Source organism: Schistocerca cancellata, chromosome 8 (genome assembly GCF_023864275.1).
Source record: "Schistocerca cancellata isolate TAMUIC-IGC-003103 chromosome 8, iqSchCanc2.1, whole genome shotgun sequence".
In the NCBI taxonomy this organism is placed as follows: domain Eukaryota; kingdom Metazoa; phylum Arthropoda; class Insecta; order Orthoptera; family Acrididae; genus Schistocerca; species Schistocerca cancellata.
This window is the reverse complement of record NC_064633.1, coordinates 116,257,033-116,272,156: the sequence shown is the minus strand read 5'-3', so window position 1 is coordinate 116,272,156 and position 15,124 is coordinate 116,257,033.

Sequence of the window (15,124 nt, the reverse complement as noted above, 5' to 3'; positions counted from 1 at the left end):
CATCTTAGTTGTGAGACTGGATTCGTGATTTCCTGTCAGAGAAGTCACAGCACGTAATAACTGAAGGAAAGTCATTGAGTAAACTGGAAGTAACATCACACGTTCCTCAAGGAAGTGTTGTAGGCGCTCTGTTGTTTCTGATCTGCATAAACGATTTAGGAGACAATCTGAGCAGCTCTCTTAGATTATTTGCTGATGATGCTGTCATTTACCGTCACTTAAAGTCATCGGGTGATCAAAACGAATTTCAGAGCGATTAGGCAAGATATTTCTATGGTGCAAGAAGTCGCAATTGACTCTAAATCAAGAAATGCGTGAGGTCATCCACATGGGCACCAAAAAGAATTCGTTAAATCTCTATTGCGCGATAAATCACGCAATGCTAAGGGCTGTAAACTCAACTAAATTCTTAGGGATTACAATTACGAATAACTTAAATTGGAACGATCACACAGATAATGTTGTGGGGAAAGCATGTCAAGAACTAAGATTTATTGGCACAACACTGAGGGAATGTAACAAGTCTACCAAAGAGACTCCTTACGATACACTTGTACGCCCTCTTATGGAGTACTGTTGTGCGGTGTGGGATCCGCATCAGATAGGATTGACCCAGGACACCGAAGAAGTTCAAAGAAAAGCAACTCGCTTTTTACTATCTCTAAATAAGCGAGAGACCGCCACGGATGTGATACACGAACTGGGGTCGTGGTCATCAAAACAAAGGAGTTTTTCGCTGCGGCAGGACCTTCTCACGAAGTTTCAATCACCAACTTTCCCCTCAGAGTGTGAAAATATTTTCTTGACGTCCATCTACATATGGAGAAATGATCATCATAATAAAATAATGGAAATTAGAGCTCGCACGTTATATTTTAATAGTTCGAGTTTGCCGCGTGCTCTTCGAGAGTGGAACGGTAGAGAAGTAGCTTAAAGGTGGTTCTATGAACCCTCTGCCAGGCATTTATTTATGAACTGCAGAAAAATCATGTAGATGTAAACGTAGACGCAAGTTGCAAGTCAGTAGCATGGTGGGAACACGCTGTATACACTGTTCTTGTCTGCTAGAGAAGTCACATTTTTGACTGCATAATAAAAGCATATCTGAACGATGTAATTTGAGTGCTGAGCCCAGCTGACCAATCAGGTAGCTAGGTAGTTACAGTTTCCACTTTCATTGCTATGCAGAAGAGCACGAAGGTTCCCTTCCATCTTTTCCCTGCCTCGTGATGACTGGGTGTTGTGTGATGTCCTTAGGTTAGTTAGGTTTAGGTAGTTCTAAGTTCTAGGAGACTGATGACAATAGATGTTAAGTCCCATAGTGCTCAGAGCCATTTGAACCATTTGTTCCCCTCCACCGATCCAGGGCTAGGCCGCCCGCTGCTACTTCAGCAACACGTCACCTGCAGCTATCGTCGTTGTATTTCTTAAGTTCAGATTCTTCCGTCTTCTGTTTGGGCAGGATGGTCACTTCTAAGCTGCAACGTTAGGGAATTTAGGGGAGAGTGGTGCTTCCTAGCGTGCTATCAGGTCGTTATTCAGCTCTGCAGATGTGTTATTTTTGTCAGCAAGGTTATAAATGAAAAGTAAAATGGGTACTGATGTCAGCTGCATCGGGACACTACGCGGAATCAGCGGTGATGAGTGGAAATGTGTGCAGGACCGGCATTCGAACCCACGATCTCCTGCTTACTAGGCAGGTGCGGTAACCACTACGCCACTCGAGACACAGTTTTAACACAACTGCACGGACTATCTCGGCACGCCTCATTGCCGACCTACACTCCCATCGAGCGCCATCTATCCATAGGCCCTGTCCATTTCCTCCATACTCGCTACTCTGACACTCCCAGAGGAGGTCGGACTTATTCATGCACCCACAGTGAAGAAGGTGAATCCATTGCCCGTTTACGCGAATCAATGATATGAATGCGTGGTGTCTGTTCTTTCGAACATGCCTATGTTTGTCCGACTGTTAAGACCCGTTTTTCTTAGCAAAGGGTAGACGATCAAGTTCAAGTTATGTCACCTACTAAGTTCTACGGTCCGTTGTCGGTGTAGACTATTTAAGCGTCTAAATCAACGAAAGCAAAACTCACGGCCATATGTGTGCCATATTTTGATACTCACAAACTCCTTCATCAAAACCTAAATGGTATTCCCCATTCACTTAGAATCATTAAATTTAGCAAGAGGCAGGGTTTCAGAGTAGAGTTAGGAAATAAAATCCGAAAGTTGTTAATCAGAAATATATCAAACGAAAAAAGTATTCTTTTTTTGTCATTTGATATCCGTGTGTCTACCCGTCTGTTAAGAGTCCTTCTTCTCAGGAACGCGTAGAAGTAAAAAGTAGAAATTTATGTCATAGGTTAAAGCCTATGGAACCCTTGCGATGCAGTAACGTTAAGCTTCTAATTCAATTCAGTCAAAAGATACGGCCATTTATGTCATATATTTTGATACTCGTAAACTCAATCATCAAAACCTATAGCGTTCTTCCCGTTGGCCTACAATCATTAAATTTAGCAAGGAGCAAAGTTTCACAGTATTAGTAAAGTAAAAAAATCCTAAGGTTGTTAATTTGTAATTATATCACAAGAAAAAAATTCAACTTTTTTCTTTTGTTATCAGTATGTCTGTCTGTCTGTCTGTCCGCCTGTTAAGACCACTTTTTCTCAGGAATGTGTTGATGTGTCAAGTTGACATTTATGTTAGATACTAAGGCCTATGGACCCCTGGCGATGTAAAAAAATTAAGCTTCTAAGTCACTACAATCAAAATTTATGGACATTTGTATGACATATTTTGATACTCGAAAATTCAGACAGCAAAACCTGTAGGGTACCTCCCATTGACTGAAAATCAAGAAATTTGAGGAGGTGTCACAGTAAAAGTAAGATAAATTCTCTAAGTTGCTGGTTTGTAATTACTTCATATGAAGTTCTTTTTTTTTTTTTTTTTTTTTTTTTTTTTTGTCGTTCGTTATCCGAGTGTCTGCACCTTCCGTCTGTAAACAAGACTTTTCCCGTGGAACGTGCAGACGCACCCCGTTAGCGCGCGATTCCTACTCGCACATAGCTAATTGTTTTTTATTCCCGCGTAGCGCGTTAGAGGACATGTGTAACTTTGTTGGGTAATTTTCATGCTTGTTAAATGAATAATAACAGTAATTTACATATTTTTACGATCTTCATGCCCATTGTCTACTTCTACCGCTTATCCTCTGTTTACATTCCAAACTGATGACATCACAATTCACTACACACGTTCTGCCTTTCAGTGGAGCTGCTGTCATGATACATTATCCTTAGCAGGCAGCATTTATCTTCCTTTGCATTCATATTACAGCTAACATAAGGTTGGACTCAACTGAAGAGAACTTTGACACACGTGCTGCAATGCAGAATCTGGTGAGAGTGGATTTTGGGATTATTGCTTCTTACCAATAGGTGTTAAGCCATACAAAATGCACTCTAGATATGCATCGCATTCGTTTTCTCTATAAGAGATTGTATTACGATGACTGAACGTCTAAGTTGTAATTTTGCGTTACTTAAAACAAGTGTTAAAGACTCCTCTATGCTTTCCGATGCACCACGAAAGTTTTGCCCACCACCAAGTGTTAAATTAATAACAGCCAGCTCCTGCTGGCGCTCATTCATGCGCCAGAATTTTCTATATGAAGATGAAATTAAAAATGGTTCAAATGGCTCTGAGCACTATGGGACTTAACTTCTGAGGTCATGAGTCCCCTAGAACTTAGAACTACTTAAACCTAACTAACCTAAGGACATCACACACATCCATGCCCGCGGCAGGACTCGAAGCTGCGACCGTAGGGTCGCTCGGTTCCAGACTGTAGCGCCTAGAACCGCTCGACCAGCCTGGCCGGCGAGATGAAATTATTCTGGACACTAAAGTCACACCAGTAATGAAGTTAGATTTAGGTCAAAGAGTTAGTAAGCGGTTTTCAACGTCTTGACACTATCACGGTATATTGATAATTTTTACTTATGGACCGTCTGACAGCAACTGAATAAAACACAATTTTAGTGCCATACGCGTTTCGCCTTTATTTTCTGCAAGGCATCATCAGTGGCAGGTTGCGTGGACAATTTCTTACATATTACGCTCCCGTTGCATTTTTGATGTTGTTGTTCTTCTTATGAATACCAATTTCCGGTTTTTTCCCACATTCCACAGCACTATGAACTGAACGGTTGTTTCAACGCAATTTTTCGAAACAACCGTTCAGTTCATAGTGCTGTGGAATGTGGAGAAAAAAACCGCAAGTTGGCATTCATAAGAAGAAGAACAGCACCAAAAATGCAACAGGAGCGTAATATGTAAGCAATTGTCCACGCAACCTGCCACTGATGATGCCTTGCAGAAAATAAAGGCGAAAAGCGTATGGCACTAAAATTGTGTTTTATTCAGTTGCTGTCAGACGGTCCATAAGAATAAATTATCAATATACCGTGATATTACACGCAACTGAGGAAGACAGGACTACAAAAGTTGAAGATGTCCTGACACTATTTTAGGCACAACTGTGGAAAAGGGATATGTCGTGCCCGCCTTCCATCGGCACCTGTGTATCCAACACGCCGTGGTGGTAAACATTTTCGTTGCTTGCTCTACACCACCCGACAACACGTCAGTATTTAAAAGCTCGCCCCGCGGCGCGGGACTTCAGCGCTGCCGTTTTTGTTCTTTCGGGCCGCGCCGTCTGTATTCAATTCTTCCCCCTCCGAAGACAGTGATTCTTGTTTTTTGAAAGACTGCCCCCCTGTCGCCTCGGGGGCGGCATCTCCCCGCCGCCGAACCCTTTTATCTCCGGCGCCAACGACATGTGTCAGTCGGCGGCCACCGTCTCCGCCGCGGGGAAGCAGCGCCCGGCGTCGAGACGCCGGGCTGGCGTCTGGCTCCACTGCTGTGTCCCGTGTCGCGCATTCAGATACACGGGCAGCGACAAGCCGGGGGGCTGCGTGGCTTCAGATGTGTGTGCGCGTGCACCACAGCCGCAGCTGCCTCACTGCCGTCTCCCCCCACGCCCATTTTTTTGCATTACAACGCTACTTCTCCCTTAGTGGCGTTGTTTCCGCCACTGTGTTGCTGTTATTCTTTTCTGAGGGAAAAGTTTCGCCTTTCTTTGTCCTCCCCGCGCGCCCCCGCGCCAACCTCACCCCCAGCTGCGGTACGGTTTGTTTAGGGGTCTGTTATTTTTCCAGGCGCCTCCACGCCGCTCAAACTCGTTCTCCGACAAGTTTACGTCCACTCCGGCCTAGGTTGTCTCCCCCACTCCCAGAAGGACCACGCACGACGAATGTCACCCTCGCGATGCAGCTTTGCGTCCGTGGTAGAGCTCTTCTATAATGCACTGTCTCTTCCCCTCCTCCGAGCACTATCAAACCAGCCCTTAACACCTACGGCCTCATTTCGGAGCATTACATCCATAAGAGTTACATGTCATGGCAGCTTTTAGACAAAACCACATTCGACCATTTTCCCGATATAAACGGTAACTCTAAGTATTACGACATGCAAAATTTGATAACAAGGAAGCATAAATTAATGATCGTTACGGACTACACGAAACAAAAATAACGAGTGGTAAAATTGAAACCACTGCTTCACAGTCCACGTTAAGCTCTAGGTCCCGTTTTAACTGATTAGGTAAGATGGTTCAAGGTCGGAAGAAGACAATGATGCATTACCTGCAGTAGTACCATATGAAGTAAAGCACTGTCCTCCACTACATCTGCCAGCCGGAGTGGCCGTGCGGTTCTAGGCGCTACAGTCTGGAGCCGAGCGACCGCTACGATCGCAGGTTCGAATCCTGCCTCGGGCATGGATATGTGTGATGTCCTTAGTTAGGTTTAATTAGTTCTAAGTTATAGGCGACTGATGACCTCAGAAGTTAAATCGCATAGTGCTCAGAGCCATTTGAACCATTTGTAAGTAGGCTAAATTCGTATATTGGTAACGCCACCGCCACGTAGCGCTCTGTATGAAAATCACTAGCTGTGCTGTGTGCAGTCTGTGGCTGGGTGGCATTGCTGGAATTTGCTATTGTAGTGTTGGACAGTTGGAGGTGAGCCGCCAGCAGTGGTGGATGTGGGGAGAGAGATGGCGGAGTTTTGAGAGTGGATGTTCTGGACGTGTGTCCATCAGAGACAGTAAATTTGTAAGACTGGATGTCATGAACTGATATACATATATTATGACTTTTGAACACTATTAAGGTAAATACATTGTTTGTTTTTTATCAAAATCTTTCATTTGCTAATTACACCTATCAGTAGTTAGTCCTTTCAGTAGTTACAATCTTTTATTTAGCTGGCAGTATTGGCGCTCGCTGTATTGCAGTAGTTCGAGTAACGAAGATTTTTGTGAGGTAAGTCATTCATGAAAGGTATATGTTATTGTTAATCAGGGCCATTCTTTTGTAGGGATTTTTCAAATTCAGATTGCGTTGCACTAAAAATATTGTGTGTCAGCTTAGCGTCGATCAGAATAGGTAAAGAGCGAAATGTCTGAGTACGTTCAGTTCTGCTCAGCTGTTTGAAACTCAAATAATGTAAGAGGTTTATCAGCACAGGAATTTATAAATTTTTCTAAGGTGACGTTTCACATTCTACTACCTCTACATCTATATCTACATGGTTACTCTGAAATTCACACTTAAGTGCCTGGCAGAGGCTTCATCCAACCATTTTCATACCACTTCTCTACCACTCCACTTTCAAATGGCGCGTGGGGAAAAGGAACACCTAAATATTACCGTTCGAGCTCTGATTTCTCTTATTTTATTATGATGATCATTTCTCCCTGCGTAGGTAGGTGTCAAAAAAAAAAAAAAAATTGCGCGTTCGGAAGAGAAAGTTGGTAACTGAAATTTCGTAAATATATATCGCCGCAAAGAAGACCGCCATGGTTTCAGTGACTGGCACCCCAACTAGCGTATCGTGTCAAAAATAGTTCAAATGGCTCTGAGCACTATGGGTCTTAACATCTGAGGTCATCAGTCCCCTTCATCCAACCATTTTCATACCACTTCTCTATCACTCCGCTTTCAAATGGCGCGTGGGGAAAAGGAACACCTAAATACTACCGTTCGAGCTCTGATTTCTCTTATTTTATTATGATGATCATTTCTCCCTGCGTAGGTAGGTGTCAAAAAAAAAAAAAATTGCGCGTTCGGAAGAGAAAGTTGGTAATTGAAATTTCGTAAATATATATCGCCGCAAAGAAGACCGCCTTTGTCTCGGTGACTGGCACCCCAACTAGCGTATCGTATCAAAAATAGTTCAAATGGCTCTGAGCACTATGGGACTTAACATCTGAGATCAGTCCCCTAGAACTCAGAACTACTTAAACCTAACTAACCTAAGGACATCACACACATCCATGCCCGAGGCAGGATTCGAACCTGCGACCGTAGCAGTCGCGGGTTCCGGAGTGAAGCGCCTACAACCGCTCGGCCACAGCGGCCGGCCGTATCGTATCAGTGACACTCCTATTGCGCAATAACACGAAACGAGCTGCCCTTCTTTGCACTTTTTCGAAGTCCTCCGTAAATCCTACCTGATAAGGATCCCACATTGGGCAGCAATATTCCAGCAGAGGACGGACAAGTGTATATAGGCTGTCTCTTTAGTGTGTTTGTCTCATCTTCCAAGTGTTCTTCCAACAAAGCGCATACTTTGTTTCGCCTTCCCCACAGTGTTATCTATGTGGTCATTCCAATTTAAGTTGCTCGTAATTTTAATTCCTAGGTATTTAGTCGAACTGACAGCCCACAGATTTTTGCGATTTATCGTATACCCAAAATTTATCGGATTTCTTTAGTACCCCTGTGGATGACCTCGCATTTTTCTTTGTTTAGGGCCAATTGTTACTTTTCGCACGATACAGAAATTCTCTCTAGATCATTTTGTAATTGGAATTTATCGTCTGATGATTTTACTAGACGGTAAATTACAGCGTTATCTGCAAACAATCTAAGGGGGCTACTCAGATTATCACCCAGATCATTTATGTAAATCAGGAACAGCAGAGGGCCTATGACACTATCTTGCCGAACGCTAGATATCACTTCTGTTCTACTCGATGATTTACCGTCTATCACTACGAACTGTGACCTCTCTGAGAGGAAATGTCACACAAATGAGACGATACTCCATATACACGCAATTTGATTAATAGTCGCTTCTGAGGAACAGTATCAGACGCCTTCTGGAAATATAGGAATATGGAATCGATCTGAGATCCCTTGTCGATAGCACTCATTAATTCATGGGAATAAAGAGCTCTGCATTGCACAAAAACGATAGTTTCTGATTCCGCGTTGATTATGTATCAATCAGTCATTTTCTTCAAGGTGATTCACAATGTTAGAGTATGGTATACGCTCCATAATCCTACTGCAAATTGAGGTCAGTGATATGGATCTGTAATTCAATGAATTACTCGTATTTCGTTTCTTGAATATTGGTGTGACCTGTGCTACTTTCCAGTCTTTAGGAACATACCTTTCGTCAAGTGAGCTGTTGTATATGATTGCTAAGAAAGGCGCTATTGAGTCTGCATACTGTGAAAGGAACCTGACTGATATACTATCTGACCGGAAGAATTGCCTTTCTTAAGTGACTTGAGTTGTTCCGCAACACCTAAGATACCTACTTTTATGTCACTCATGCTAACAGCTGTTCTGGTTTCGAATCATGGAATTTTTACTTCATCTTCTTTCGTGAAGGAATTACGGAAAACTGTATTTAGTAAACCCGCTTTAGTGGCACCTTCATCGGATCATCGGTAACATTTCCATCGCTATTGCACAGTGACGGTATTGACTTTCTTTTGCCACTGGTGTACTTTACATACGACCGGAATCTCATTGGGTTTTCTGCCATATTTTGAGACAATGTTTCATTGTGGAAACTATAAAAGCATCTCGCATTGACGTCCGCACTAAATTTCGAGCTTCCGTGAAACTTAGCCAGTCTTGGGGATTTTGCGTTCTTCTGAATTTGGCATGCTTTTTTCGTTGCTTCTGCAACAGAGTTCTGACGTGTTTTGTGTACCATGGTGGATCAGTCCCCTCTCTTACTAACTTATGCGGTATGAATCTATTATTGCTGTCGATACTGTATCTTTGAATTTGAGCCACATCTGGTCTACACTTACATAATTAGCTTGGAAGGAATGGAGACTCTCTCTTAGGAAGGCATCAAGCGAATTTTTATCTCCAGTTTTAAATAGATATATTTTGCGTTTATTTTTAGTCGTTTGGGTTGATATGGTTTTGAGCCTCGCTACAATGACCTTGTGTTCACTAGTCCCTGCATCCGTCATGACGCTCTCTATTAGATCAGGATTTTGTGTGGCTAAGAGGTGAAGTGTGTTTTTATAACCATTGACGATTCGTGTGGGCTCATGAACTAGTTGTTCAAAGTAATTATCAGAGAAAGCATTTAGTACAATTTCGGAAGATGATTTCTGTCTACCAGCGACTTTGAACATGTATTTTCGCCAACAAATCAAGGGTATACTGAAGTCTTCACCAATTATAACTCTATGAGTAGGGTACTTATTTGTAATGAGATTCAAGTTTTCTTTGAACCTTTCAGCTATTATATCATCTGAGTCGAGGGTCGGTAGAGGGAGCCAATTATTACTTTGGTATGGCTGTTGAGTATAGCCTCTACCTATAGTCATTCCCAGGAACCATCTATTTCCACTTCACTACAAGATAAACTACTACCAACAGACACAAACACACCACCACCTAGTTTATTTAATCTATCCTTTCTGAACACGGTTTGCGCCTCTGTAAAAATTTAGGCAGAATTTATCCCCGGCTTATCCAGCTTTCTGTTCGTACAATGATTTCAGCTTCAGTGGTTTCTATCAGCGCTTGAAGCTCTGGTACTTTTCCAGCACAGCTACGACAATTTACAACTACAATATCGACTGTTGCTTGGTCGATTCTCGTCGTTTCTTTGCCCTGTACCCTTTGAGACTGGAGCCATTTTTGATCATTCCCGAGACTGTCTAACCTAAAAAACCGCCCAGTCCACGCCACACAGCCCCTGATACCCGTGCAGCCATCTCCTGTGTGTAGTGGACACCTGACCTATTTAGCGGAACCCGAAACCCCACTACCCTATAGCGCAAGTCGAGGAATCTGAAGCTTACACAGTCGCAGAACCGTATGAGTGTCTGATTCAGACCCTCCACTCAGCTCTGTACCAAAGGTCCGCAATCGGTCCTGTCGGCAATGCTGCATATGGTGAGCTCTGCCTTCATCTCGCTAGCTAGACTGGCAGCCTTCACCAACTCCGATAGCCGCCGGAAACTAGAGAAACACGTCGTTAGTGCCAACATGAGCCACCACATGCAGTTGGCTGCACCCTGTATCCTTCATGGCATCCGGAAGGAACCTTTCCATATCTTGGGGGACTTCCCCCGGTATGCACACGAAATGCACATTGGCTTTCTTCCCGTCCTTAGCGGCCATATCCATAAGGGGCTCCATCACCCGCCTAACATTGGAGCTCCCAATGACAAGCAATCCCACCCTCTGCCCTTGTCCGGACCTCTCAGGAAGACCGGCCACTGCCGCAACATGGGAGGCCGCCCTTGCTGGCTCAGAAGTACTTTCAGCAGTGAGCAGTTCCTCAAAGCTGTTACGGAGGCGTAAGGGTACAGCCTTGCGGCCAGCACCAACTTCCGCCTTCCGCCCAGGGATTCGCGACCCCACCACGGTTCGCCAATCACCGTCAGGCAAGTGTCGACCGGCAGGGACCTCGAATCCGAGGGCGCAGTGGCATCAGAGATCCCAGGCAATGCTACACTTTCCAGAGGCGCCAAAGCCTTTGCCTCGGGTGTCCCAATGTCACCGCAGCCCAGGGCAACAGCCTGGAGCCTGTCGACCACGGCCTACACAACTGCTCAAACCAACCCACTTTCCCTTTAAAACTGAAACTGAGAAATCAGAAATATTGTCCATAATTTATTTAACTGAAACTGAATTGTCCGCTTGTGGAAAGAAATCCATACAAACTACACTCCTGGAAATTGAAATAAGAACACCGTGAATTCATTGTCCCAGGAAGGGGAAACTTTATTGACACATTCCTGGGGTCAGATACATCACATGATCACGCTGACAGAAGCACAGGCACATAGACACAGGCAACAGAGCATGCACAATGTCGGCACTAGTACAGTGTATATCCACCTTTCGCAGCAATGCAGGCTGCTATTCTCCCATGGAGACGATCGTAGAGATGCTGGATGTAGTCCTGTGGAACGGCTTGCCATGCCATTTCCACCTGGCGCCTCAGTTGGACCAGCGTTCGTGCTGGACGTGCAGACCGCGTGAGACGACGCTTTATCCAGTCCCAAACATGCTCAATGGGGGACAGATCCGGAGATCTTGCTGGCCAGGGTAGTTGACTTACACCTTCTAGAGCACGTTGGGTGGCATGGGATACATGCGAACGTGCATTGTCCTGTTGGAACAGCAAGTTCCCTTGCCGATCTAGGAATGGTAGAACGATGGGTTCGATGACGGTTTGGATGTACCGTGCACTATTCAGTGTCCCCTCGACGATCACCAGTGGTGTACGGCCAGTGTAGGAGATCGCTCCCCACACCATGATGCCGGGTGTTGGCCCTGTGTGCCTCGGTCGTATGCAGTCCTGATTGTGGCGCTCACCTGCACGGCGCCAAACACGCATACGACCATCATTGGCACCAAGGCACAAGCGACTCTCATCGCTGAAGACGACACGTCTCCATTCGTCCCTCCATTCACGCCTGTCGCGACACCACTGGAGGCGGGCTGCACGATGTTGGGGCGTGAGCGGAAGATGGCCTAACGGTGTGCGGGACCGTAGCCCAGCTTCATGGAGACGGTTGCGAATGGTCCTCGCCGATACCCCAGGAACAACAGTGTCCCTAATTTGCTGGAAAGTGGCGGTGCGGTCCCCTACGGCACTGCGTAGGATCCTACGGTCTTGGCGTGCATCCGTGCGTCGCTGCGGTCCGGTCCCAGGTCGACGGGCACGTGCACCTTCCGCCGACCACTGGCGACAACATCGATGTACTGTGGAGACCTCACGCCCCACGTGTTGAGCAATTCGGCGGTACGTCCACCCGGCCTCCCGCATGCCCACTATACGCCCTCGCTCAAAGTCCGTCAACTGCACATACGGTTCACGTCCACGCTGTCGCGGCATGCTACCAGTGTTAAAGACTGCGATGGAGCTCCGTATGCCACGGCAAACTGGCTGACACTGACGGCGGCGGTGCACAAATGCTGCGCAGCTAGCGCCATTCGACGGCCAACACCGCGGTTCCTGGTGTGTCCGCTGTGCCGTGCGTGTGATCATTGCTTGTACAGCCCTCTCGCAGTGTCCGGAGCAAGTATGGTGGGTCTGACACACCGGTGTCAATGTGTTCTTTTTTCCATTTCCAGGAGTGTATAAAAATGGATGTAAGTAAGTATGTATGTACGAGGGTTGGAACTTTAATAGTGGCAGCTATTTATTTACAGCTCGTACGAAATAGATGTGTTTCAAAGTTTTACTGACCTTCAAAGTAGTCACCAGCATTGTGTATAACCCGTTGCCAGCGATGTGAAAGTCGTAGGACACTCTTAGCAGTGCCAGCTGTGTTGACAGTTCGAGCGGCGCGGTCTATTGTCCGACGAATGTGTAGCAGTTCAGAAGTGAATGCCGTGAAGTGTTTCCTTTTGTTTAGAAATCGGTTCGAACTCACGAGGGCTTAAGTTATGGGAGTGCATTGGGTGGTATAGCAATTAGCAGCCCCATCACTCAAACAAATCAGTAACAGCTTGCATTGTACGTGCTTAAGCATTGTCCTGCAAAGTGATGGTCAGGTCCTGCAGAAAGTGTATCTCTTGCAACTGCCTCTCTGGCTGCATTTATATAGGGACGCAGCGGACCGCCAAACGGAACGTCTGTATTAACCGCCTTAGGCATGGGTAGCAGTATCTAAATAGCTCCTTTCTCGGACTATATTAATTAATATCTCTGTCGTTTAGCAATTTACAGTCTACTTAATTTTGATAGTTACCTTTGCTTTAGTTACTAAAAAACTTTTAGCTCCACTGCATTTAAACTTCGCTGGCTAGAATATTTAGAATGGAACCGACGTAGAACATGGCCCCTAATCTGCTTCTTTAAGACTTGTTGTAATTATTGTTATTTACAATACAGTCTTGAAAAATGGTACAACTGTAGTACTGCATGAATATAATCGACAGCTATAAGTAGAAAAAATGGTTGAAATGGCTCTAAGCACTATGGGACTTAACATCTAAGGTCATCAGTCGCGTATAACTTAGAATTCCGTAAACTTAACTAACCTAAGGACATCACACACATCCATGCCCGAGGCGGGATTCGAACCTGCGATCGCAGCAGCAGCACGGTTCCGGGCTGAAGCGCCTAGAGCCGCTCGGCCACAGCTGCCGGCGCTGTAAGTAAAACTTCCTATTACAAATACAAATGATACTTAATCTTTTATGAATAAGGACGCTTTTCCTTCAAATTTGGTTCTAGTAAATAACTCGAAAACCAATAGAGGTAGCTTACTAGTGTCACATTTATTAGGTTTTTACACGTAACTGAGGCTACATACGAAATTTTATCTTTCGGAGTCTAATATCTAGCGACTCTAATTTTTCGTAAAAACGCCGATTTTGCCCAAAATATTGCTTTGATCAAGTTGAGACTTGTAACTTGTAATTGTGAAATACATTTGCATATTCTGACCAGTTTTCAGCTTTGCAGTCTTATTATTCAGCGACACTTTTTTTTCTTAATACCGTATTATTGACCTAACATATTTATTTGATCATTCTGAGACTTTGGAATGTTAACATTACTATACTGAAGCATACATTGAAGAAGTTTGGAAAAGTTATTTAGATTTTTAATTTCATTCTTAGATTATGGTGCATTCCCTTGTTTGTTAAGCATAGGCGTTTATGACATGGCGGTGACAGTGGTGAATTGAGGTAAGCCCTGGCACACTCGCTAGACTCTGTCGCTCCTCAAGCGATACAGGGCTTGTTTCGCCTCAAGATGGAGGGTAGTATAAGAATAGGAAACAATCACGAGAAAACGAGGAGCGTATCAAATGACAGGACTGCATGGAGAGCTACATGTGGAGACCTGCCCTAGGGTAGAAACTGATGATGATGATTATGATTATAATGATAATGATGATCGGCGCAAAATGCATAACGCAGCCACATTTTATTTACACACTACTATAACAACAGGTGACACAGAAATTAAAAAAAAAAATTCTTTCGTCTTACGTTCCATTTTCGAATGGTTCTTATTATTTTTTTTTCCTTTATTGGGTTTCGATTCTCCCTAAATGGGGCGGGCTGGCAGAAGCTTATTACGCCGCTCTTCAGCCTACAGAATTTGTTTTAAAAAGATGAAGATAATAAAAAATAATAACAGTTGGCGATAAAATCGGTGACTTAAAGGTGAAAATGGCAGAAAATTCTGGAGCATAAAACATAAAACACAGGGTCGATGAAGCTAATAAAACACACAGGAAGCAGAAAAACAATAGAGAGACAATTAAAAAAACACAGCGACAGTCTGGGTTCTGTTTGCAAGAGATACAAAAAGCACACCCAGCGACAGCATGATTTCTGTTCTCAACACTGTGGAAGGACGCACAACACCGAACACTCACTTAAACACTGCGCTAAAAGTTGGTACAAATACGACGTACCACACCCGAGAGCATGTGGGGGGAAACTGGTCAGATGACGGGAAAAAGGGGGGGGGGGAAGGAGAGGAAAAGTAAAGGGGGAGGGAATGGTTCTTATTATAGGCAGAATAGAAATCATCCTTTACTTCAAACTTCGCATTTTCGAGAAGAGCAATGGAAGCACGGTTTGGTGCGATTGCCATTACAACTATTAATTATTGCTACGGATCTGCTATATATTAACAGAACTGAGGTTAATGTGGAGTCAGCAACCTAGTGTGTAGTGTAAATGGCTCAACACAGTAGTACCATGAGAGGGTGACACCACGAAGGTACTTCACTCGCCTGGCGCCTT